Genomic DNA, 24,831 nt, shown 5'->3' on the forward strand with positions numbered 1-24,831 from the left:
TCCAGAAAGCTCTGATTAAGCATGCTTATTTTCTTTTTCTGGGATATTTTAAATTGTTTCGCTGTCCAGTCTGTGGCAGTAGAAAGCTGCTTATTATGCCAGGTTTTGATGAATCCCCAAGGTGCAAGTACAGAGGAATATATCAGTCTGTAGGATATGGAACTTTTAGCTAACACATCACAATATGTGATGCTTGCCAAGAAAACACTACATTCTGGAGCGCTGATGATCAGAACATTCTGCTCCTGAAGGATAGAAAAGACAGCTTGATTGAAATAAAGTCTGTTTATATTGACGCTCTCTCTCTCCCTATATATACATACATGCGTACACACACACACACAGGTATGTCATGCATTTCTTCAGATTTGTTTCAACCCTTTACCATTTATTGGAGAATCCCTACTTTTCAAGTGACTGCAAATGAAGTCATCTCTGGCACTTTTTGTGCAAAGTAAGAGACACACATGACACCTTTTTATAAAAGTCATCGGTTTCTTTGTTACTGTGTACTTTCAAAGCATGGGGCTTTCACACGTCAGGTAAACCTGATTACCACTACACAACAAAAGCAGATGCAGCTTTCTTATCTATGTCGTGATAGAACAGTTGTGAATTGAGTAGAAGAAGGGCCCTGATGTGATACTTATTACATGCTTCCTGTAAGATAGTCAAACATGCAGGCTAGGAAGGAAGATGCAAATATCAATGTATTAGAAAAACACCTAAAGGCGAGTGATATGCTTTCATTCATGCATGGCTAGGAAAAATCGCAATACTGTTGCAAACATTCTTACACCACCAACTGGAAATAAATGATTCTGACATTAAACGTAAAGGTGACAATGCATTTGTATCATCACCTTGAGAAGGATCATCTTGGAATTGAGCCGAGGGCCTCTGCACTCAAAGCCAGAAACACTCCACTAAAATAAGATTCCTGTTGGTGCCAACAATTCTTCATGTTAATGCTTGTTCTAGGTGAGCAGCGAACCGATTGCAGGGCTCTTTTGAAAGCAAGGTCTGAGAACCAACAGATACATCCACACGCCGATTACTTTAGTGTTTTGAGAGAATTCCCTTTCTTGGAACGAGATTGCATGAAATAATCTTCAGGGCTTGGACAATTCCATGGCAAAACGGCACCTATCAACATTGTAGCCAACACAATATAACAACTGTTTCTGCCCGGTTTCGAACCGGGGACCTTTCGGGTGTGAGGCGAACGTGATAACCACTACACTACAGAAACAGATACCTACAGTTGATTTTTCTGTAATGAAACTGCTCCGAACTGGCTATTCCATGGGCCTCTGGCTTTAGATTTAATTCATGCAACCTGCCCGACATCCCTAGCTGAACGCTCGTACATGCCATGCAAGACCAGATGTTTGGTATTAGCTCAGACTGGGCAGGGCTGAAGCATGAGACTCTAGCAAAGAATTATCCACTACTGCAAAGAAAAAATTGATGTTGGCTTTGAAACGCAAACTTCAAAACAACTTGAAAAGAGTACCAAGAAAAGGGCTCGTCCGGGATTTGAACCCGGGACCTCTCGCACCCAAAGCGAGAATCATACCCCTAGACCAACGAGCCCTCAAAATCCTCTTACCTCTCAAAAGCCAATACCGGCTCTAAGCCCGCAATGAAGATCATGCTGGTATCTTTATGATGCTTGGTCTGTGAATACGCATGAAAGTCAGTCTCAACTTACCCTTTCTCAAACGATAGCACTATCATTTACAAGTGTCTCCTTTTATTTCGTCCCAGCTTTGGACACGTCTTACAGGAAGTCAGCCCTTATTTATATATTTCTGCAGTGGCTGAAGCTTAATGAGAAAGAGTAACAAGTTGTTCATAACAACATAAGAAACACATTGTGCATTTTCTCTCAAATACTCCTTCACTTTGTGCCAATAGAAATACCAAGGTGAATACCTAGGCCACAGATTCAAGCTAAAGATCTTCCTGCTGAATGCAAGGCGCAATAAAAACTGCATATCGCTGGACTAAAGCATTCCTTGCATAGCCTCTAACATCATAACATAACTGAGCTGCTAGCAGCAAGCTAACCAATACCTTTCTGAAATGAGAATTACATGTGCTTATCTGCTCAATCAGTGCTCAATCAGGCTCGATCAGAAAAGGTGGAAAGGGTCCAAGTGGATGCCCCTTCCTTTTTAGGGTGGGTCCTGCTGACTATCATAGGATTGCTTGTAAAAGTGGCCAGGGTCAGAGGAAAAGCTGCCAACACTTCTTAGCGTTCTCTATAGATGCAGCCATTTTCTGTGTCTGTAATTTCGGCCTTTTCCCAGAAGTCTCTATTCTGCCTATGCAAATTAACAAAAGCAGTGCTTATTCCTCACTTGCTCAAATGTCCTTCCTGTCCAGAAAGCTCTGATTAGGCATGCTTATTTTCTTTTTCTGGGATATTTTAAATTGTTTCGCTGTCCAGTCTGTGGCAGTAGAAAGCTGCTTATGATGCCAGGTTTTGATGAATCCCCAAGGTGCAAGTACAGAGGAATATATCAGTCTGTAGGATATGGAACTTTTAGCTAACACATCACAATATGTGATGCTTGCCAAGAAAACACTACATTCTGGAGCGCTGATGATCAGAACATTCTGCTCCTGAAGGATAGAAAAGACAGCTTGATTGAAATAAAGTCTGTTTATATTGACGCTCTCTCTCTCCCTATATATACATACATGCGTACACACACACACACAGGTATGTCATGCATTTCTTCAGATTTGTTTCAACCATTTACCATTTATTGGAGAATCCCTACTTTTCAAGTGACTGCAAATGAAGTCATCTCTGGCACTTTTTGTGCAAAGTAAGAGACACACATGACACCTTTTTATAAAAGTCATCGGTTTCTTTGTTACTGTGTACTTTCAAAGCATGGGGCTTTCACACATCAGGTAAACCTGATTACCACTACACAACAAAAGCAGATGCAGCTTTCTTATCTATGTCGTGATAGAACAGTTGTGAATTGAGTAGAAGAAGGGCCCTGATGTGATACTTATTACATGCTTCCTGTAAGATAGTCAAACATGCAGGCTAGGAAGGAAGATGCAAATATCAATGTATTAGAAAAACACCTAAAGGCGAGTGATATGCTTTCATTCATGCATGGCTAGGAAAAATCGCCATACTGTTGCAAACATTCTTACACCACCAACTGGAAATAAATGATTCTGACATTAAATGTAAAGGTGACAATGCATTTGTATCATCACCTTGAGAAGGATCATCTTGGAATTGAGCCGAGGGCCTCTGCACTCAAAGCCAGAAACACTCCACTAAAATAAGATTCCTGTTGGTGCCAACAATTCTTCATGTTAATGCTTGTTCTAGGTGAGCAGCGAACCGATTGCAGGGCTCTTTTGAAAGCAAGGTCTGAGAACCAACAGATACATCCACACGCCGATTACTTTAGTGTTTTGAGAGAATTCCCTTTCTTGGAACGAGATTGCATGAAATAATCTTCAGGGCTTGGACAATTCCATGGCAAAACGGCACCTTTCAACATTGTAGCCAACACAATATAACAACTGTTTCTGCCCGGTTTCGAACCGGGGACCTTTCGCGTGTGAGGCGAACGTGATAACCACTACACTACAGAAACAGATACCTACAGTTGATTTTTCTGTAATGAAACTGCTCCGAACTGGCTATTCCATGGGCCTCTGGCTTTAGATTTAATTCATGCAACCTGCCCGACATCCCTAGCTGAACGCTCGTACATGCCATGCAAGACCAGATGTTTGGTATTAGCTCAGACTGGGCAGGGCTGAAGCATGAGACTCTAGCAAAGAATTATCCACTACTGCAAAGAAAAAATTGATGTTGGCTTTGAAACGCAAACTTCAAAACAACTTGAAAAGAGTACCAAGAAAAGGGCTCGTCCGGGATTTGAACCCGGGACCTCTCGCACCCAAAGCGAGAATCATACCCCTAGACCAACGAGCCCTCTAAATCCTCTTACCTCTCAAAAGCCAATACCGGCTCTAAGCCCGCAATGAAGATCATGCTGGTATCTTTATGATGCTTGGTCTGTGAATACGCATGAAAGTCAGTCTCAACTTACCCTTTCTCAAACGATAGCACTATCATTTACAAGTGTCTCCTTTTATTTCGTCCCAGCTTTGGACACGTCTTACAGGAAGTCAGCCCTTATTTATATATTTCTGCAGTGGCTGAAGCTTAATGAGAAAGAGTAACAAGTTGTTCATAACAACATAAGAAACACATTGTGCATTTTCTCTCAAATACTCCTTCACTTTGTGCCAATAGAAATACCAAGGTGAATACCTAGGCCACAGATTCAAGCTAAAGATCTTCCTGCTGAATGCAAGGCGCAATAAAAACTGCATATCGCTGGACTAAAGCATTCCTTGCATAGCCTCTAACATCATAACATAACTGAGCTGCTAGCAGCAAGCTAACCAATACCTTTCTGAAATGAGAATTACATTTGCTTATCTGCTCAATCAGTGCTCAATCAGGCTCGATCAGAAAAGGTGGAAAGGGTCCAAGTGGATGCCCCTTCCTTTTTAGGGTGGGTCCTGCTGACTATCATAGGATTGCTTGTAAAAGTGGCCAGGGTCAGAGGAAAAGCTGCCAACACTTCTTAGCGTTCTCTATAGATGCAGCCATTTTCTGTGTCTGTAATTTCGGCCTTTTCCCAGAAGTCTCTATTCTGCCTATGCAAATTAACAAAAGCAGTGCTTATTCCTCACTTGCTCAAATGTCCTTCCTGTCCAGAAAGCTCTGATTAAGCATGCTTATTTTCTTTTTCTGGGATATTTTAAATTGTTTCGCTGTCCAGTCTGTGGCAGTAGAAAGCTGCTTATTATGCCAGGTTTTGATGAATCCCCAAGGTGCAAGTACAGAGGAATATATCAGTCTGTAGGATATGGAACTTTTAGCTAACACATCACAATATGTGATGCTTGCCAAGAAAACACTACATTCTGGAGCGCTGATGATCAGAACATTCTGCTCCTGAAGGATAGAAAAGACAGCTTGATTGAAATAAAGTCTGTTTATATTGACGCTCTCTCTCTCCCTATATATACAGACATGCGTACACACACACACACAGGTATGTCATGCATTTCTTCAGATTTGTTTCAACCCTTTACCATTTATTGGAGAATCCCTACTTTTCAAGTGACTGCAAATGAAGTCATCTCTGGCACTTTTTGTGCAAAGTAAGAGACACACATGACACCTTTTTATAAAAGTCATCGGTTTCTTTGTTACTGTGTACTTTCAAAGCATGGGGCTTTCACACGTCAGGTAAACCTGATTACCACTACACAACAAAAGCAGATGCAGCTTTCTTATCTATGTCGTGATAGAACAGTTGTGAATTGAGTAGAAGAAGGGCCCTGATGTGATACTTATTACATGCTTCCTGTAAGATAGTCAAACATGCAGGCTAGGAAGGAAGATGCAAATATCAATGTATTAGAAAAACACCTAAAGGCGAGTGATATGCTTTCATTCATGCATGGCTAGGAAAAATCGCCATACTGTTGCAAACATTCTTACATCACCAACTGGAAATAAATGATTCTGACATTAAACGTAAAGGTGACAATGCATTTGTATCATCACCTTGAGAAGGATCATCTTGGAATTGAGCCGAGGGCCTCTGCACTCAAAGCCAGAAACACTCCACTAAAATAAGATTCCTGTTGGTGCCAACAATTCTTCATGTTAATGCTTGTTCTAGGTGAGCAGCGAACCGATTGCAGGGCTCTTTTGAAAGCAAGGTCTGAGAACCAACAGATACATCCACACGCCGATTACTTTAGTGTTTTGAGAGAATTCCCTTTCTTGGAACGAGATTGCATGAAATAATCTTCAGGGCTTGGACAATTCCATGGCAAAACGGCACCTATCAACATTATAGCCAACACAATATAACAACTGTTTCTGCCCGGTTTCGAACCGGGGACCTTTCGCGTGTGAGGCGAACGTGATAACCACTACACTACAGAAACAGATACCTACAGTTGATTTTTCTGTAATGAAACTGCTCCGAACTGGCTATTCCATGGGCCTCTGGCTTTAGATTTAGTTCATGCAACCTGCCCGACATCCCTAGCTGAACGCTCGTACATGCCATGCAAGACCAGATGTTTGGTATTAGCTCAGACTGGGCAGGGCTGAAGCATGAGACTCTAACAAAGAATTATCCACTACTGCAAAGAAAAAATTGATGTTGGCTTTGAAACGCAAACTTCAAAACAACTTGAAAAGAGTACCAAGAAAAGGGCTCGTCCGGGATTTGAACCCGGGACCTCTCGCACCCAAAGCGAGAATCATACCCCTAGACCAACGAGCCCTCAAAATCCTCTTACCTCTCAAAAGCCAATACCGGCTCTAAGCCCGCAATGAAGATCATGCTGGTATCTTTATGATGCTTGGTCTGTGAATACGCATGAAAGTCAGTCTCAACTTACCCTTTCTCAAACGATAGCACTATCATTTACAAGTGTCTCCTTTTATTTCGTCCCAGCTTTGGACACGTCTTACAGGAAGTCAGCCCTTATTTATATATTTCTGCAGTGGCTGAAGCTTAATGAGAAAGAGTAACAAGTTGTTCATAACAACATAAGAAACACATTGTGCATTTTCTCTCAAATACTCCTTCACTTTGTGCCAATAGAAATACCAAGGTGAATACCTAGGCCACAGATTCAAGCTAAAGATCTTCCTGCTGAATGCAAGGCGCAATAAAAACTGCATATCGCTGGACTAAAGCATTCCTTGCATAGCCTCTAACATCATAACATAACTGAGCTGCTAGCAGCAAGCTAACCAATACCTTTCTGAAATGAGAATTACATGTGCTTATCTGCTCAATCAGTGCTCAATCAGGCTCGATCAGAAAAGGTGGAAAGGGTCCAAGTGGATGCCCCTTCCTTTTTAGGGTGGGTCCTGCTGACTATCATAGGATTGCTTGTAAAAGTGGCCAGGGTCAGAGGAAAAGCTGCCAACACTTCTTAGCGTTCTCTATAGATGCAGCCATTTTCTGTGTCTGTAATTTCGGCCTTTTCCCAGAAGTCTCTATTCTGCCTATGCAAATTAACAAAAGCAGTGCTTATTCCTCACTTGCTCAAATGTCCTTCCTGTCCAGAAAGCTCTGATTAAGCATGCTTATTTTCTTTTTCTGGGATATTTTAAATTGTTTCGCTGTCCAGTCTGTGGCAGTAGAAAGCTGCTTATGATGCCAGGTTTTGATGAATCCCCAAGGTGCAAGTACAGAGGAATATATCAGTCTGTAGGATATGGAACTTTTAGCTAACACATCACAATATGTGATGCTTGCCAAGAAAACACTACATTCTGGAGCGCTGATGATCAGAACATTCTGCTCCTGAAGGATAGAAAAGACAGCTTGATTGAAATAAAGTCTGTTTATATTGACGCTCTCTCTCTCCCTATATATACATACATGCGTATACACACACACACAGGTATGTCATGCATTTCTTCAGATTTGTTTCAACCATTTACCATTTATTGGAGAATCCCTACTTTTCAAGTGACTGCAAATGAAGTCATCTCTGGCACTTTTGGTGCAAAGTAAGATACACACATGACACCTTTTTTATAAAAGTCATCGGTTTCTTTGTTACTGTGTAATTTCAAAGCATGGGGCTTTCACACGTCAGGTAAACCTGATTACCACTACACAACAAAAGCAGATGCAGCTTTCTTATCTATGTCGTGATAGAACAGTTGTGATTTGAGTAGAAGAAGGGCCCTGATGTGATACTTATTACATGCTTCCTGTAAGATAGTCAAACATGCAAGCTAGGAAGGAAGATGCAAATATCAATGTATTAGAAAAACACCTAAAGGCGAGTGATATGCTTTCATTCATGCATGGCTAGGAAAAATCGCCATACTGTTGCAAACATTCTTACACCACCAACTGGAAATAAATGATTCTGACATTAAACGTAAAGGTGACAATGCATTTGTATCATCACCTTGAGAAGGATCATCTTGGAATTGAGCCGAGGGCCTCTGCACTCAAAGCCAGAAACACTCCACTAAAATAAGATTCCTGTTGGTGCCAACAATTCTTCATGTTAATGCTTGTTCTAGGTGAGCAGCGAACCGATTGCAGGGCTCTTTTGAAAGCAAGGTCTGAGAACCAACAGATACATCCACACGCCGATTACTTTAGTGTTTTGAGAGAATTCCCTTTCTTGGAACGAGATTGCATGAAATAATCTTCAGGGCTTGGACAATTCCATGGCAAAACGGCACCTATCAACATTGTAGCCAACACAATATAACAACTGTTTCTGCCCGGTTTCGAACCTGAGACCTTTCGCGTGTGAGGCGAACGTGATAACCACTACACTACAGAAACAGATACCTACAGTTGATTTTTCTGTAATGAAACTGCTCCGAACTGGCTATTCCATGGGCCTCTGGCTTTAGATTTAATTCATGCAACCTGCCCGACATCCCTAGCTGAACGCTCGTACATGCCATGCAAGACCAGATGTTTGGTATTAGCTCAGACTGGGCAGGGCTGAAGCATGAGACTCTAGCAAAGAATTATCCACTACTGCAAAGAAAAAATTGATGTTGGCTTTGAAACGCAAACTTCAAAACAACTTGCAAAGAGTACCAAGAAAAGGGCTCGTCCGGGATTTAAACCCGGGACCTCTCGCACCCAAAGCGAGAATCATACCCCTAGACCAACGAGCCCTCAAAATTCTCTTACCTCTCAAAAGCCAATACCGGCTCTAAGCCCGCAATGAAGATCATGCTGGTATCTTTATGATGCTTGGTCTGTGAATACGCATGAGAGTCAGTCTCAACTTACCCTTTCTCAAACGATAGCACTATCATTTACAAGTGTCTCCTTTTATTTCGTCCCAGCTTTGGACACGTCTTACAGGAAGTCAGCCCTTATTTATATATTTCTGCAGTGGCTGAAGCTTAATGAGAAAGAGTAACAAGTTGTTCATAACAACATAAGAAACACATTGTGCATTTTCTCTCAAATACTCCTTCACTTTGTGCCAATAGGTGAATACCTAGGCCACAGATTCAAGCTAAAGATCTTCCTGCTGAATGCAAGGCGCAATAAAAACTGCATATCGCTGGACTAAAGCATTCCTTGCATAGCCTCTAACATCATAACATAACTGAGCTGCTAGCAGCAAGCTAACCAATACCTTTCTGAAATGAGAATTACATGTGCTTATCTGCTCAATCAGTGCTCAATCAGGCTCGATCAGAAAAGGTGGAAAGGGTCCAAGTGGATGCCCCTTCCTTTTTAGGGTGGGTCCTGCTGACTATCATAGGATTGCTTGTAAAAGTGGCCAGGGTCAGAGGAAAAGCTGCCAACACTTCTTAGCGTTCTCTATAGATGCAGCCATTTTCTGTGTCTGTAATTTCGGCCTTTTCCCAGAAGTCTCTATTCTGCCTATGCAAATTAACAAAAGCAGTGCTTATTCCTCACTTGCTCAAATGTCCTTCCTGTCCAGAAAGCTCTGATTAAGCATGCTTATTTTCTTTTTCTGGGATATTTTAAATTGTTTCGCTGTCCAGTCTGTGGCAGTAGAAAGCTGCTTATGATGCCAGGTTTTGATGAATCCCCAAGGTGCAAGTACAGAGGAATATATCAGTCTGTAGGATATGGAACTTTTAGCTAACACATCACAATATGTGATGCTTGCCAAGAAAACACTACATTCTGGAGCGCTGATGATCAGAACATTCTGCTCCTGAAGGATAGAAAAGACAGCTTGATTGAAATAAAGTCTGTTTATATTGACGCTCTCTCTCTCCCTATATATACATACATGCGTATACACACACACACAGGTATGTCATGCATTTCTTCAGATTTGTTTCAACCATTTACCATTTATTGGAGAATCCCTACTTTTCAAGTGACTGCAAATGAAGTCATCTCTGGCACTTTTTGTGCAAAGTAAGATACACACATGACACCTTTTTTATAAAAGTCATCGGTTTCTTTGTTACTGTGTAATTTCAAAGCATGGGGCTTTCACACGTCAGGTAAACCTGATTACCACTACACAACAAAAGCAGATGAAGCTTTCTTATCTATGTCGTGATAGAACAGTTGTGAATTGAGTAGAAGAAGGGCCCTGATGTGATACTTATTACATGCTTCCTGTAAGATAGTCAAACATGCAAGCTAGGAAGGAAGATGCAAATATCAATGTATTAGAAAAACACCTAAAGGCGAGTGATATGCTTTCATTCATGCATGGCTAGGAAAAATCGCCATACTGTTGCAAACATTCTTACACCACCAACTGGAAATAAATGATTCTGACATTAAACGTAAAGGTGACAATGCATTTGTATCATCACCTTGAGAAGGATCATCTTGGAATTGAGCCGAGGGCCTCTGCACTCAAAGCCAGAAACACTCCACTAAAATAAGATTCCTGTTGGTGCCAACAATTCTTCATGTTAATGCTTGTTCTAGGTGAGCAGCGAACCGATTGCTGGGCTCTTTTGAAAGCAAGGTCTGAGAACCAACAGATACATCCACACGCCGATTACTTTAGTGTTTTGAGAGAATTCCCTTTCTTGGAACGAGATTGCATGAAATAATCTTCAGGGCTTGGACAATTCCATGGCAAAACGGCACCTATCAACATTGTAGCCAACACAATATAACAACTGTTTCTGCCCGGTTTCGAACCGGGGACCTTTCGCGTGTGAGGCGAACGTGATAACCACTACACTACAGAAACAGATACCTACAGTTGATTTTTCTGTAATGAAACTGCTCCGAACTGGCTATTCCATGGGCCTCTGGCTTTAGATTTCTTTCATGCAACCTGCCCGACATCCCTAGCTGAACGCTCGTACATGCCATGCAAGACCAGATGTTTGGTATTAGCTCAGACTGGGCAGGGCTGAAGCATGAGACTCTAGCAAAGAATTATCCACTACTGCAAAGAAAAAATTGATGTTGGCTTTGAAACGCAAACTTCAAAACAACTTGAAAAGAGTACCAAGAAAAGGGCTCATCCGGGATTTGAACCCGGGACCTCTCGCACCCAAAGCGAGAATCATACCCCTAGACCAACGAGCCCTCAAAATCCTCTTACCTCTCAAAAGCCAATACCGGCTCTAAGCCCGCAATGAAGATCATGCTGGTATCTTTATGATGCTTGGTCTGTGAATACGCATGAAAGTCAGTCTCAACTTACCCTTTCTCAAATGATAGCACTATCATTTACAAGTGTCTCCTTTTATTTCGTCCCAGCTTTGGACACGTCTTACAGGAAGTCAGCCCTTATTTATATATTTCTGCAGTGGCTGAAGCTTAATGAGAAAGAGTAACAAGTTGTTCATAACAACATAAGAAACACATTGTGCATTTTCTCTCAAATACTCCTTCACTTTGTGCCAATAGAAATACCAAGGTGAATACCTAGGCCACAGATTCAAGCTAAAGATCTTCCTGCTGAATGCAAGGCGCAATAAAAACTGCATATCGCTGGACTAAAGCATTCCTTGCATAGCCTCTAACATCATAACATAACTGAGCTGCTAGCAGCAAGCTAACCAATACCTTTCTGAAATGAGAATTACATGTGCTTATCTGCTCAATCAGTGCTCAATCAGGCTCGATCAGAAAAGGTGGAAAGGGTCCAAGTGGATGCCCCTTCCTTTTTAGGGTGGGTCCTGCTGACTATCATAGGATTGCTTGTAAAAGTGGCCAGGGTCAGAGGAAAAGCTGCCAACACTTCTTAGCGTTCTCTATAGATGCAGCCATTTTCTGTGTCTGTAATTTCGGCCTTTTCCCAGAAGTCTCTATTCTGCCTATGCAAATTAACAAAAGCAGTGCTTATTCCTCACTTGCGCAAATGTCCTTCCTGTCCAGAAAGCTCTGATTAAGCATGCTTATTTTCTTTTTCTGGGATATTTTAAATTGTTTCGCTGTCCAGTCTGTGGCAGTAGAAAGCTGCTTATTATGCCAGGTTTTGATGAATCCCCAAGGTGCAAGTACAGAGGAATATATCAGTCTGTAGGATATGGAACTTTTAGCTAACACATCACAATATGTGATGCTTGCCAAGAAAACACTACATTCTGGAGCGCTGATGATCAGAACATTCTGCTCCTGAAGGATAGAAAAGACAGCTTGATTGAAATAAAGTCTGTTTATATTGACGCTCTCTCTCTCCCTATATATACATACATGCGTACACACACACACACAGGTATGTCATGCATTTCTTCAGATTTGTTTCAACCCTTTACCATTTATTGGAGAATCCCTACTTTTCAAGTGACTGCAAATGAAGTCATCTCTGGCACTTTTTGTGCAAAGTAAGAGACACACATGACACCTTTTTATAAAAGTCATCGGTTTCTTTGTTACTGTGTACTTTCAAAGCATGGGGCTTTCACACATCAGGTAAACCTGATTACCACTACACAACAAAAGCAGATGCAGCTTTCTTATCTATGTCGTGATAGAACAGTTGTGAATTGAGTAGAAGAAGGGCCCTGATGTGATACTTATTACATGCTTCCTGTAAGATAGTCAAACATGCAGGCTAGGAAGGAAGATGCAAATATCAATGTATTAGAAAAACACCTAAAGGCGAGTGATATGCTTTCATTCATGCATGGCTAGGAAAAATCGCAATACTGTTGCAAACATTCTTACACCACCAACTGGAAATAAATGATTCTGACATTAAATGTAAAGGTGACAATGCATTTGTATCATCACCTTGAGAAGGATCATCTTGGAATTGAGCCGAGGGCCTCTGCACTCAAAGCCAGAAACACTCCACTAAAATAAGATTCCTGTTGGTGCCAACAATTCTTCATGTTAATGCTTGTTCTAGGTGAGCAGCGAACCGATTGCAGGGCTCTTTTGAAAGCAAGGTCTGAGAACCAACAGATACATCCACACGCCGATTACTTTAGTGTTTTGAGAGAATTCCCTTTCTTGGAACGAGATTGCATGAAATAATCTTCAGGGCTTGGACAATTCCATGGCAAAACGGCACCTTTCAACATTGTAGCCAACACAATATAACAACTGTTTCTGCCCGGTTTCGAACCGGGGACCTTTCGCGTGTGAGGCGAACGTGATAACCACTACACTACAGAAACAGATACCTACAGTTGATTTTTCTGTAATGAAACTGCTCCGAACTGGCTATTCCATGGGCCTCTGGCTTTAGATTTAATTCATGCAACCTGCCCGACATCCCTAGCTGAACGCTCGTACATGCCATGCAAGACCAGATGTTTGGTATTAGCTCAGACTGGGCAGGGCTGAAGCATGAGACTCTAGCAAAGAATTATCCACTACTGCAAAGAAAAAATTGATGTTGGCTTTGAAACGCAAACTTCAAAACAACTTGAAAAGAGTACCAAGAAAAGGGCTCGTCTGGGATTTGAACCCGGGACCTCTCGCACCCAAAGCGAGAATCATACCCCTAGACCAACGAGCCCTCAAAATCCTCTTACCTCTCAAAAGCCAATACCGGCTCTAAGCCCGCAATGAAGATCATGCTGGTATCTTTATGATGCTTGGTCTGTGAATACGCATGAAAGTCAGTCTCAACTTACCCTTTCTCAAACGATAGCACTATCATTTACAAGTGTCTCCTTTTATTTCGTCCCAGCTTTGGACACGTCTTACAGGAAGTCAGCCCTTATTTATATATTTCTGCAGTGGCTGAAGCTTAATGAGAAAGAGTAACAAGTTGTTCATAACAACATAAGAAACACATTGTGCATTTTCTCTCAAATACTCCTTCACTTTGTGCCAATAGAAATACCAAGGTGAATACCTAGGCCACAGATTCAAGCTAAAGATCTTCCTGCTGAATGCAAGGCGCAATAAAAACTGCATATCGCTGGACTAAAGCATTCCTTGCATAGCCTCTAACATCATAACATAACTGAGCTGCTAGCAGCAAGCTAACCAATACCTTTCTGAAATGAGAATTACATGTGCTTATCTGCTCAATCAGTGCTCAATCAGGCTCGATCAGAAAAGGTGGAAAGGGTCCAAGTGGATGCCCCTTCCTTTTTAGGGTGGGTCCTGCTGACTATCATAGGATTGCTTGTAAAAGTGGCCAGGGTCAGAGGAAAAGCTGCCAACACTTCTTAGCGTTCTCTATAGATGCAGCCATTTTCTGTGTCTGTAATTTCGGCCTTTTCCCAGAAGTCTCTATTCTGCCTATGCAAATTAACAAAAGCAGTGCTTATTCCTCACTTGCTCAAATGTCCTTCCTGTCCAGAAAGCTCTGATTAAGCATGCTTATTTTCTTTTTCTGGGATATTTTAAATTGTTTCGCTGTCCAGTCTGTGGCAGTAGAAAGCTGCTTATTATGCCAGGTTTTGATGAATCCCCAAGGTGCAAGTACAGAGGAATATATCAGTCTGTAGGATATGGAACTTTTAGCTAACACATCACAATATGTGATGCTTGCCAAGAAAACACTACATTCTGGAGCGCTGATGATCAGAACATTCTGCTCCTGAAGGATAGAAAAGATAGCTTGATTGAAATAAAGTCTGTTTATATTGACGCTCTCTCTCTCCCTATATATACAGACATGCGTACACACACACACACAGGTATGTCATGCATTTCTTCAGATTTGTTTCAACCCTTTACCATTTATTGGAGAATCCCTACTTTTCAAGTGACTGCAAATGAAGTCATCTCTGGCACTTTTTGTGCAAAGTAAGAGACACACATGACACCTTTTTATAAAAGTCATCGGTTTCTTTGTTACTGTGTACTTTCAAAGCATGGGGCTTTCACACGTCAGGTAAACCTGATTACCACTACACAACAAAAGCAGATGCAGCTTTCTTATCTATGTCGTGATAGAACAGTTGTGAATTGAGTAGAAGAAGGGCCCTGATGTGATACTTATTACATGCTTCCTGTGAGATAGTCAAACATGCAGGCTAGGAAGGAAGATGCAAATATCAATGTATTAGAAAAACACCTAAAGGCGAGTGATATGCTTTCATTCATGCATGGCTAGGAAAAATCGCCATACTGTTGCAAACATTCTTACACCACCAACTGGAAATAAATGATTATGACATTAAACGTAAAGGTGACAATGCATTTGTATCATCACCTTGAGAAGGATCATCTTGGAATTGAGCCGAGGGCCTCTGCACTCAAAGCCAGAAACACTCCACTAAAATAAGATTCCTGTTGGTGCCAACAATTCTTCATGTTAATGCTTGTTCTAGGTGAGCAGCGAACCGATTGCAGGGCTCTTTTGAAAGCAAGGTCTGAGAACCAACAGATACATCCACACGCCGATTACTTTAGTGTTTTGAGAGAATTCCCTTTCTTGGAACGAGATTGCATGAAATAATCTTCAGGGCTTGGACAATTCCATGGCAAAACGGCACCAATCAACATTGTAGCCAACACAATATAACAACTGTTTCTGCCCGGTTTCGAACCGGGGACCTTTCGCGTGTGAGGCGAACATGATAACCACTACACTACAGAAACAGATACCTACAGTTGATTTTTCTGTAATGAAACTGCTCCGAACTGGCTATTCCATGGGCCTCTGGCTTTAGATTTAATTCATGCAACCTGCCCGACATCCCTAGCTGAACGCTCGTACATGCCATGCAAGACCAGATGTTTGGTATTAGCTCAGACTGGGCAGGGCTGAAGCATGAGACTCTAACAAAGAATTATCCACTACTGCAAAGAAAAAATTGATGTTGGCTTTGAAACGCAAACTTCAAAACAACTTGAAAAGAGTACCAAGAAAAGGGCTCGTCCGGGATTTGAACCCGGGACCTCTCGCACCCAAAGCGAGAATCATACCCCTAGACCAACGAGCCCTCAAAATCCTCTTACCTCTCAAAAGCCAATACCGGCTCTAAGCCCGCAATGAAGATCATGCTGGTATCTTTATGATGCTTGGTCTGTGAATATGCATGAAAGTCAGTCTCAACTTACCCTTTCTCAAACTATAGCACTATCATTTACAAGTGTCTCCTTTTATTTCGTCCCAGCTTTGGACACGTCTTACAGGAAGTCAGCCCTTATTTATATATTTCTGCAGTGGCTGAAGCTTAATGAGAAAGAGTAACAAGTTGTTCATAACAACATAAGAAACACATTGTGCATTTTCTCTCAAATACTCCTTCACTTTGTGCCAATAGAAATACCAAGGTGAATACCTAGGCCACAGATTCAAGCTAAAGATCTTCCTGCTGAATGCAAGGCGCAATAAAAACTGCATATCGCTGGACTAAAGCATTCCTTGCATAGCCTCTAACATCATAACATAACTGAGCTGCTAGCAGCAAGCTAACCAATACCTTTCTGAAATGAGAATTACATGTGCTTATCTGCTCAATCAGTGCTCAATCAGGCTCGATCAGGTGAGACTTAGAAAAGGTGGAAAGGGTCCAAGTGGATGCCCCTTCCTTTTTAGGGTGGGTCCTGCTGACTATCATAGGATTGCTTGTAAAAGTGGCCAGGGTCAGAGGAAAAGCTGCCAACACTTCTTAGCGTTCTCTATAGATGCAGCCATTTTCTGTGTCTGTAATTTCGGCCTTTTCCCAGAAGTCTCTATTCTGCCTATGCAAATTAACAAAAGCAGTGCTTATTCCTCACTTGCTCAAATGTCCTTCCTGTCCAGAAAGCTCTGATTAAGCATGCTTATTTTCTTTTTCTGGGATATTTTAAATTGTTTCGCTGTCCAGTCTGTGGCAGTAGAAAGCTGCTTATGATGCCAGGTTTTGATGAATCCCCAAGGTGCACGTACAGAGGAATATATCAGTCTGTAGGATATGGAACTTTTAGCTAACACATCACAATATGTGATGCTTGCCAAGAAAACACTACATTCTGGAGCGCTGATGATCAGAACATTCTGCTCCTGAAGGATAGAAAAGACAGCTTGATTGAAATAAAGTCTGTTTATATTGACGCTCTCTCTCTCCCTATATATACATACATGCGTACACACACACACACAGGTATGTCATGCATTTCTTCAGATTTGTTTCAACCATTTACCATTTATTGGAGAATCCCTACTTTTCAAGTGACTGCAAATGAAGTCATCTCTGGCACTTTTTGTGCAAAGTAAGAGACACACATGACACCTTTTTATAAAAGTCATCGGTTTCTTTGTTACTGTGTACTTTCAAAGCATGGGGCTTTCACACATCAGGTAAACCTGATTACCACTACACAACAAAAGCAGATGCAGCTTTCTTATCTATGTCGTGATAGAACAGTTGTGAATTGAGTAGAAGAAGGGCCCTGATGTGATACTTATTACATGCTTCCTGTAAGATAGTCAAACATGCAGGCTAGGAAGGAAGATGCAAATATCAATGTATTAGAAAAACACCTAAAGGCGAGTGATATGCTTTCATTCATGCATGGCTAGGAAAAATCGCCATACTGTTGCAAACATTCTTACACCACCAACTGGAAATAAATGATTCTGACATTAAACGTAAAGGTGACAATGCATTTGTATCATCACCTTGAGAAGGATCATCTTGAAAATGAGCCGAGGGCCTCTGCACTCAAAGCCAGAAACACTCCACTAAAATAAGATTCCTGTTGGTGCCAACAATTCTTCATGTTAATGCTTGTTCTAGGTGAGCAGCGAACCGATTGCAGGGCTCTTTTGAAAGCAAGGTCTGAGAACCAACAGATACATCCACACGCCGATTACTTTAGTGTTTTGAGAGAATTCCCTTTCTTGGAACGAGATTGCATGAAATAATCTTCAGGGCTTGGACAATTCCATGGCAAAACGGCACCTTTCAACATTGTAGCCAACACAATATAACAACTGTTTCTGCCCGGTTTCGAACCGGGGACCTTTCGCGTGTGAGGCGAACGTGATAACCACTACACTACAGAAACAGATATCTACAGTTGATTTTTCTGTAATGAAACTGCTCCGAACTGGCTATTCCATGGGCCTCTGGCTTTAGATTTAATTCATGCAACCTGCCCGACATCCCTAGCTGAACGCTCGTACATGCCATGCAAGACCAGATGTTTGGTATTAGCTCAGACTGGGCAGGGCTGAAGCATGAGACTCTAGCAAAGAATTATCCACTACTGCAAAGAAAAAATTGATGTTGGCTTTGAAACGCAAACTTCAAAACAACTTGAAAAGAGTACCAAGAAAAGGGCTCGTCCGGGATTTGAACCCGGGACTTCTCGCACCCAAAGCGAGAATCATACCCCTAGACCAACGAGCCCTCAAAATCCTCTTACCTCTCAAAAGCCAATACCGGCTCTAAGCCCGCAATGAAGATCATGCTGGTATCTTTATGATGCTTGGTCTGTGAATACGCATGAAAGTCAGTCTCAACTTACCCTTTCTCAAACGATAGCACTATCATTTACAAGTGTCTCCTTTTATTTCGTCCCAGCTTTGGACACGTCTTACAGGAAGTCAGCCCTTATTTATATATTTCTGCAGTGGCTGAAGCTTAATGAGAAAGAGTAACAAGTTGTTCATAACAACATAAGAAACACATTGTGCATTTTCTCTCAAATACTCCTTCACTTTGTGCCAATAGAAATACCAAGGTGAATACCTAGGCCACAGATTCAAGCTAAAGATCTTCCTGCTGAATGCAAGGCGCAATAAAAACTGCATATCGCTGGACTAAAGCATTCCTTGCATAGCCTCTAACATCATAACATAACTGAGCTGCTAGCAGCAAGCTAACCAATACCTTTCTGAAATGAGAATTACATGTGCTTATCTGCTCAATCAGTGCTCAATCAGGCTCGATCAGAAAAGGTGGAAAGGGTCCAAGTGGATGCCCCTTCCTTTTTAGGGTGGGTCCTGCTGACTATCATAGGATTGCTTGTAAAAGTGGCCAGGGTCAGAGGAAAAGCTGCCAACACTTCTTAGCGTTCTCTATAGATGCAGCCATTTTCTGTGTCTGTAATTTCGGCCTTTTCCCAGAAGTCTCTATTCTGCCTATGCAAATTAACAAAAGCAGTGCTTATTCCTCACTTGCTCAAATGTCCTTCCTGTCCAGAAAGCTCTGATTAAGCATGCTTATTTTCTTTTTCTGGGATATTTTAAATTGTTTCGCTGTCCAGTCTGTGGCAGTAGAAAGCTGCTTATTATGCCAGGTTTTGATGAATCCCCAAGGTGCAAGTACAGAGGAATATATCAGTCTGTAGGATATGGAACTTTTAGCTAACACATCACAATATGTGATGCTTGCCAAGAAAACACTACATTCTGGAACGCTGATGATCAGAACATTCTGCTCCTGAAGGATAGAAAAGACAATCTGTTTATATTGACGCTCTCTCTCTCCCTATATATACATACATGCGTACACACACACACACACAGGTATGTCATGCATTTCTTCAGATTTGTTTCAACCCTTTACCATTTATTGGAGAATCCCTACTTTTCAAGTGACTGCAAATGAAGTCATCTCTGGCACTTTTTGTGCAAAGTAAGAGACACACATGACACCTTTTTATAAAAGTCATCGGTTTCTTTGTTACTGTGTACTTTCAAAGCATGGGGCTTTCACACGTCAGGTAAACCTGATTACCACTACACAACAAAAGCAGATGCAGCTTTCTTATCTATGTCGTGATAGAACAGTTGTGATTTGAGTAGAAGAAGGGCCCTGATGTGATACTTATTACATGCTTCCTGTAAGATAGTCAAACATGCAGGCTAGGAAGGAAGATGCAAATATCAATGTATTAGAAAAACACCTAAAGGCGAGTGATATGCTTTCATTCATGCATGGCTAGGAAAAATCGCCATACTGTTGCAAACATTCTTACACCACCAACTGGAAATAAATGATTCTGACATTAAACGTAAAGGTGACAATGCATTTGTATCATCACCTTGAGAAGGATCATCTTGGAATTGAGCCGAGGGCCTCTGCACTCAAAGCCAGAAACACTCCACTAAAATAAGATTCCTGTTGGTGCCAACAATTCTTCATGTTAATGCTTGTTCTAGGTGAGCAGCGAACCGATTGCAGGGCTCTTTTGAAAGCAAGGTCTGAGAACCAACAGATACATCCACACGCCGATTACTTTAGTGTTTTGAGAGAATTCCCTTTCTTGGAACGAGATTGCATGAAATAATCTTCAGGGCTTGGACAATTCCATGGCAAAACGGCACCTATCAACATTGTAGCCAACACAATATAACAACTGTTTCTGCCCGGTTTCGAACCGAGGACCTTTCGCGTGTGAGGCGAACATGATAACCACTACACTACAGAAACAGATACCTACAGTTGATTTTTCTGTAATGAAACTGCTCCGAACTGGCTATTCCATGGGCCTCTGGCTTTAGATTTCTTTCATGCAACCTGCCCGACATCCCTAGCTGAACGCTCGTACATGCCATGCAAGACCAGATGTTTGGTATTAGCTCAGACTGGGCAGGGCTGAAGCATGAGACTCTAGCAAAGAATTATCCACTACTGCAAAGAAAAAATTGATGTTGGCTTTGAAACGCAAACTTCAAAACAACTTGAAAAGAGTACCAAGAAAAGGGCTCGTCCGGGATTTGAACCCGGGACCTCTCGCACCCAAAGCGAGAATCATACCCCTAGACCAACGAGCCCTCAAAATCCTCTTACCTCTCAAAAGCCAATACCGGCTCTAAGCCCGCAATGAAGATCATGCTGGTATCTTTATGATGCTTGGTCTGTGAATACGCATGAAAGTCAGTCTCAACTTACCCTTTCTCAAACGATAGCACTATCATTTACAAGTGTCTCCTTTTATTTCGTCCCAGCTTTGGACACGTCTTACAGGAAGTCAGCCCTTATTTATATATTTCTGCAGTGGCTGAAGCTTAATGAGAAAGAGTAACAAGTTGTTCATAACAACATAAGAAACACATTGTGCATTTTCTCTCAAATACTCCTTCACTTTGTGCCAATAGAAATACCAAGGTGAATACCTAGGCCACAGATTCAAGCTAAAGATCTTCCTGCCGAATGCAAGGCGCAATAAAAACTGCATATCGCTGGACTAAAGCATTCCTTGCATAGCCTCTAACATCATAACATAACTGAGCTGCTAGCAGCAAGCTAACCAATACCTTTCTGAAATGAGAATTACATGTGCTTATCTGCTCAATCAGTGCTCAATCAGGCTCGATCAGAAAAGGTGGAAAGGGTCCAAGTGGATGCCCCTTCCTTTTTAGGGTGGGTCCTGCTGACTATCATAGGATTGCTTGTAAAAGTGGCCAGGGTCAGAGGAAAAGCTGCCAACACTTCTTAGCGTTCTCTATAGATGCAGCCATTTTCTGTGTCTGTAATTTCGGCCTTTTCCCAGAAGTCTCTATTCTGCCTATGCAAATTAACAAAAGCAGTGCTTATTCCTCACTTGCTCAAATGTCCTTCCTGTCCAGAAAGCTCTGATTAAGCATGCTTATTTTCTTTTTCTGGGATATTTTAAATTGTTTCGCTGTCCAGTCTGTGGCAGTAGAAAGCTGCTTATTATGCCAGGTTTTGATGAATCCCCAAGGTGCAAGTACAGAGGAATATATCAGTCTGTAGGATATGGAACTTTTAGCTAACACATCACAATATGTGATGCTTGCCAAGAAAACACTACATTCTGGAGCGCTGATGATCAGAACATTCTGCTCCTGAAGGATAGAAAAGACAGCTTGATTGAAATAAAGTCTGTTTATATTGACGCTCTCTCTCTCCCTATATATACATACATGCGTACACACACACACACAGGTATGTCATGCATTTCTTCAGATTTGTTTCAACCCTTTACCATTTATTGGAGAATCCCTACTTTTCAAGTGACTGCAAATGAAGTCATCTCTGGCACTTTTTGTGCAAAGTAAGAGACACACATGACACCTTTTTATAAAAGTCATCGGTTTCTTTGTTACTGTGTACTTTCAAAGTATGGGGCTTTCACACGTCAGGTAAACCTGATTACCACTACACAACAAAAGCAGATGCAGCTTTCTTATCTATGTCGTGATAGAACAGTTGTGAATTGAGTAGAAGAAGGGCCCTGATGTGATACGTATTACATGCTTCCTGTAAGATAGTCAAACATGCAGGCTAGGAAGGAAGATGCAAATATCAATGTATTAGAAAAACACCTAAAGGTGAGTGATATGCTTTCATTCATGCATGGCTAGGAAAAATCGCCATACTGTTGCAAACATTCTTACACCACCAACTGGAAATAAATGATTCTGACATTAAACGTAAAGGTGACAATGCATTTGTATCATCACCTTGAGAAGGATCATCTTGGAATTAAGCCGAGGGCCTCTGCACTCAAAGCCAGAAACACTCCACTAAAATAAGATTCCTGTTGGTGCCAACAATTATTCATGTTAATGCTTGTTCTAGGTGAGCAGCGAACCGATTGCTGGGCTCTTTTGAAAGCAAGGTCTGAGAACCAACAGATACATCCACACGCCGATTACTTTAGTGTTTTGAGAGAATTCCCTTTCTTGGAACGAGATTGCATGAAATAATCTTCAGGGCTTGGACAATTCCATGGCAAAACGGCACCTATCAACATTGTAGCCAACACAATATAACAACTGTTTCTGCCCGGTTTCGAACCGAGGACCTTTCGCGTGTGAGGCAAACACGATAACCACTACACTACAGAAACAGATACCTACAGTTGATTTTTCTGTAATGAAACTGCTCCGAACTGGCTATTCCATGGGCCTCTGGCTTTAGATTTCTTTCATGCAACCTGCCCGACATCCCTAGCTGAACGCTCGTACATGCCATGCAAGACCAGATGTTTGGTATTAGCTCAGACTGGGCAGGGCTGAAGCATGAGACTCTAGCAAAGAATTATCCACTACTGCAAAGAAAAAATTGATGTTGGCTTTGAAACGCAAACTTCAAAACAACTTGAAAAGAGTACCAAGAAAAGGGCTCGTCCGGGATTTGAACCCGGGACCTCTCGCACCCAAAGCGAGAATCATACCCCTAGACCAACGAGCCCTCAAAATCCTCTTACCTCTCAAAAGCCAATACCGGCTCTAAGCCCGCAATGAAGATCATGCTGGTATCTTTATGATGCTTGGTCTGTGAATACGCATGAAAGTCAGTCTCAACTTACCCTTTCTCAAACGATAGCACTATCATTTACAAGTGTCTCCTTTTATTTCGTCCCAGCTTTGGACACGTCTTACAGGAAGTCAGCCCTTATTTATATATTTCTGCAGTGGCTGAAGCTTAATGAGAAAGAGTAACAAGTTGTTCATAACAACATAAGAAACACATTGTGCATTTTCTCTCAAATACTCCTTCACTTTGTGCCAATAGAAATACCAAGGTGAATACCTAGGCCACAGATTCAAGCTAAAGATCTTCCTGCTAAATGCAAGGCGCAATAAAAACTGCATATCGCTGGACTAAAGCATTCCTTGCATAGCCTCTAACATCATAACATAACTGAGCTGCTAGCAGCAAGCTAACCAATACCTTTCTGAAATGAGAATTACATGTGCTTATCTGCTCAATCAGTGCTCAATCAGGCTCGATCAGAAAAGGTGGAAAGGGTCCAAGTGGATGCCCCTTCCTTTTTAGGGTGGGTCCTGCTGACTATCATAGGATTGCTTGTAAAAGTGGCCAGGGTCAGAGGAAAAGCTGCCAACACTTCTTAGCGTTCTCTATAGATGCAGCCATTTTCTGTGTCTGTAATTTCGGCCTTTTCCCAGAAGTCTCTATTCTGCCTATGCAAATTAACAAAAGCAGTGCTTATTCCTCACTTGCTCAAATGTCCTTCCTGTCCAGAAAGCTCTGATTAAGCATGCTTATTTTCTTTTTCTGGGATATTTTAAATTGTTTCGCTGTCCAGTCTGTGGCAGTAGAAAGCTGCTTATTATGCCAGGTTTTGATGAATCCCCAAGGTGCAAGTACAGAGGAATATATCAGTCTGTAGGATATGGAACTTTTAGCTAACACATCACAATATGTGATGCTTGCCAAGAAAACACTACATTCTGGAGCGCTGATGATCAGAACATTCTGCTCCTGAAGGATAGAAAAGACAGCTTGATTGAAATAAAGTCTGTTTATATTGACACTCTCTCTCTCCCTATATATACAGACATGCGTACACACACACACACACAGGTATGTCATGCATTTCTTCAGATTTGTTTCAACCATTTACCATTTATTGGAGAATCCCTACTTTTCAAGTGACTGCAAATGAAGTCATCTCTGGCACTTTTTGTGCAAAGTAAGAGACACACATGACACCTTTTTATAAAAGTCATCGGTTTCTTTGTTACTGTGTACTTTCAAAGCATGGGTCTTTCACACGTCAGGTAAACCTGATTACCACTACACAACAAAAGCAGATGCAGCTTTCTTATCTATGTCGTGATAGAACAGTTGTGAATTGAGTAGAAGAAGGGCCCTGATGTGATACTTATTACATGCTTCCTGTAAGATAGTCAAACATGCAGGCTAGGAAGGAAGATGCAAATATCAATGTATTAGAAAAACACCTAAAGGCGAGTGATATGCTTTCATTCATGCATGGCTAGGAAAAATCGCCATACTGTTGCAAACATTCTTACACCACCAACTGGAAATAAATGATTCTGACATTAAACGTAAAGGTGACAATGCATTTGTATCATCACCTTGAGAAGGATCATCTTGGAATTGAGCCGAGGGCCTCTGCACTCAAAGCCAGAAACACTCCACTAAAATAAGATTCCTGTTGGTGCCAACAATTCTTCATGTTAATGCTTGTTCTA

At 41.5% G+C, this 24,831-nt stretch overlaps 12 non-coding genes across 12 annotated transcripts; all 12 read right to left on the bottom strand.

The window, feature by feature from the left end:
- Positions 1-1,524: 1,524 nt before the first annotated feature.
- On the bottom strand, positions 1,525-1,596 carry TRNAP-UGG (transfer RNA proline (anticodon UGG)). The gene has a single exon. It is a non-coding gene; the product is annotated as a tRNA-Pro (tRNA).
- Positions 1,597-3,565: 1,969 nt separating this feature from the next.
- Positions 3,566-3,638, bottom strand: TRNAV-CAC (transfer RNA valine (anticodon CAC)). Its single transcript has one exon. It is a non-coding gene; the product is annotated as a tRNA-Val (tRNA).
- A 272-nt stretch (positions 3,639-3,910) lies between these two features.
- Positions 3,911-3,982, bottom strand: TRNAP-UGG (transfer RNA proline (anticodon UGG)). Its single transcript has one exon. It is a non-coding gene; the product is annotated as a tRNA-Pro (tRNA).
- A 1,969-nt stretch (positions 3,983-5,951) lies between these two features.
- On the bottom strand, positions 5,952-6,024 carry TRNAV-CAC (transfer RNA valine (anticodon CAC)). The gene has a single exon. It is a non-coding gene; the product is annotated as a tRNA-Val (tRNA).
- A 272-nt stretch (positions 6,025-6,296) lies between these two features.
- On the bottom strand, positions 6,297-6,368 carry TRNAP-UGG (transfer RNA proline (anticodon UGG)). The gene has a single exon. It is a non-coding gene; the product is annotated as a tRNA-Pro (tRNA).
- A 4,347-nt stretch (positions 6,369-10,715) lies between these two features.
- TRNAV-CAC (transfer RNA valine (anticodon CAC)) lies at positions 10,716-10,788 on the bottom strand. Its single transcript has one exon. It is a non-coding gene; the product is annotated as a tRNA-Val (tRNA).
- A 2,313-nt stretch (positions 10,789-13,101) lies between these two features.
- On the bottom strand, positions 13,102-13,174 carry TRNAV-CAC (transfer RNA valine (anticodon CAC)). Its single transcript has one exon. It is a non-coding gene; the product is annotated as a tRNA-Val (tRNA).
- Positions 13,175-15,487: 2,313 nt separating this feature from the next.
- On the bottom strand, positions 15,488-15,560 carry TRNAV-CAC (transfer RNA valine (anticodon CAC)). Its single transcript has one exon. It is a non-coding gene; the product is annotated as a tRNA-Val (tRNA).
- Positions 15,561-15,832: 272 nt separating this feature from the next.
- TRNAP-UGG (transfer RNA proline (anticodon UGG)) lies at positions 15,833-15,904 on the bottom strand. Its single transcript has one exon. It is a non-coding gene; the product is annotated as a tRNA-Pro (tRNA).
- A 1,980-nt stretch (positions 15,905-17,884) lies between these two features.
- Positions 17,885-17,957, bottom strand: TRNAV-CAC (transfer RNA valine (anticodon CAC)). The gene has a single exon. It is a non-coding gene; the product is annotated as a tRNA-Val (tRNA).
- Positions 17,958-20,601: 2,644 nt separating this feature from the next.
- Positions 20,602-20,673, bottom strand: TRNAP-UGG (transfer RNA proline (anticodon UGG)). The gene has a single exon. It is a non-coding gene; the product is annotated as a tRNA-Pro (tRNA).
- A 2,314-nt stretch (positions 20,674-22,987) lies between these two features.
- Positions 22,988-23,059, bottom strand: TRNAP-UGG (transfer RNA proline (anticodon UGG)). Its single transcript has one exon. It is a non-coding gene; the product is annotated as a tRNA-Pro (tRNA).
- Positions 23,060-24,831: the final 1,772 nt, after the last annotated feature.

Source organism: Triturus cristatus, chromosome 8, assembly GCF_964204655.1.
Source record: "Triturus cristatus chromosome 8, aTriCri1.1, whole genome shotgun sequence".
Lineage (NCBI taxonomy): Eukaryota > Metazoa > Chordata > Amphibia > Caudata > Salamandridae > Triturus > Triturus cristatus.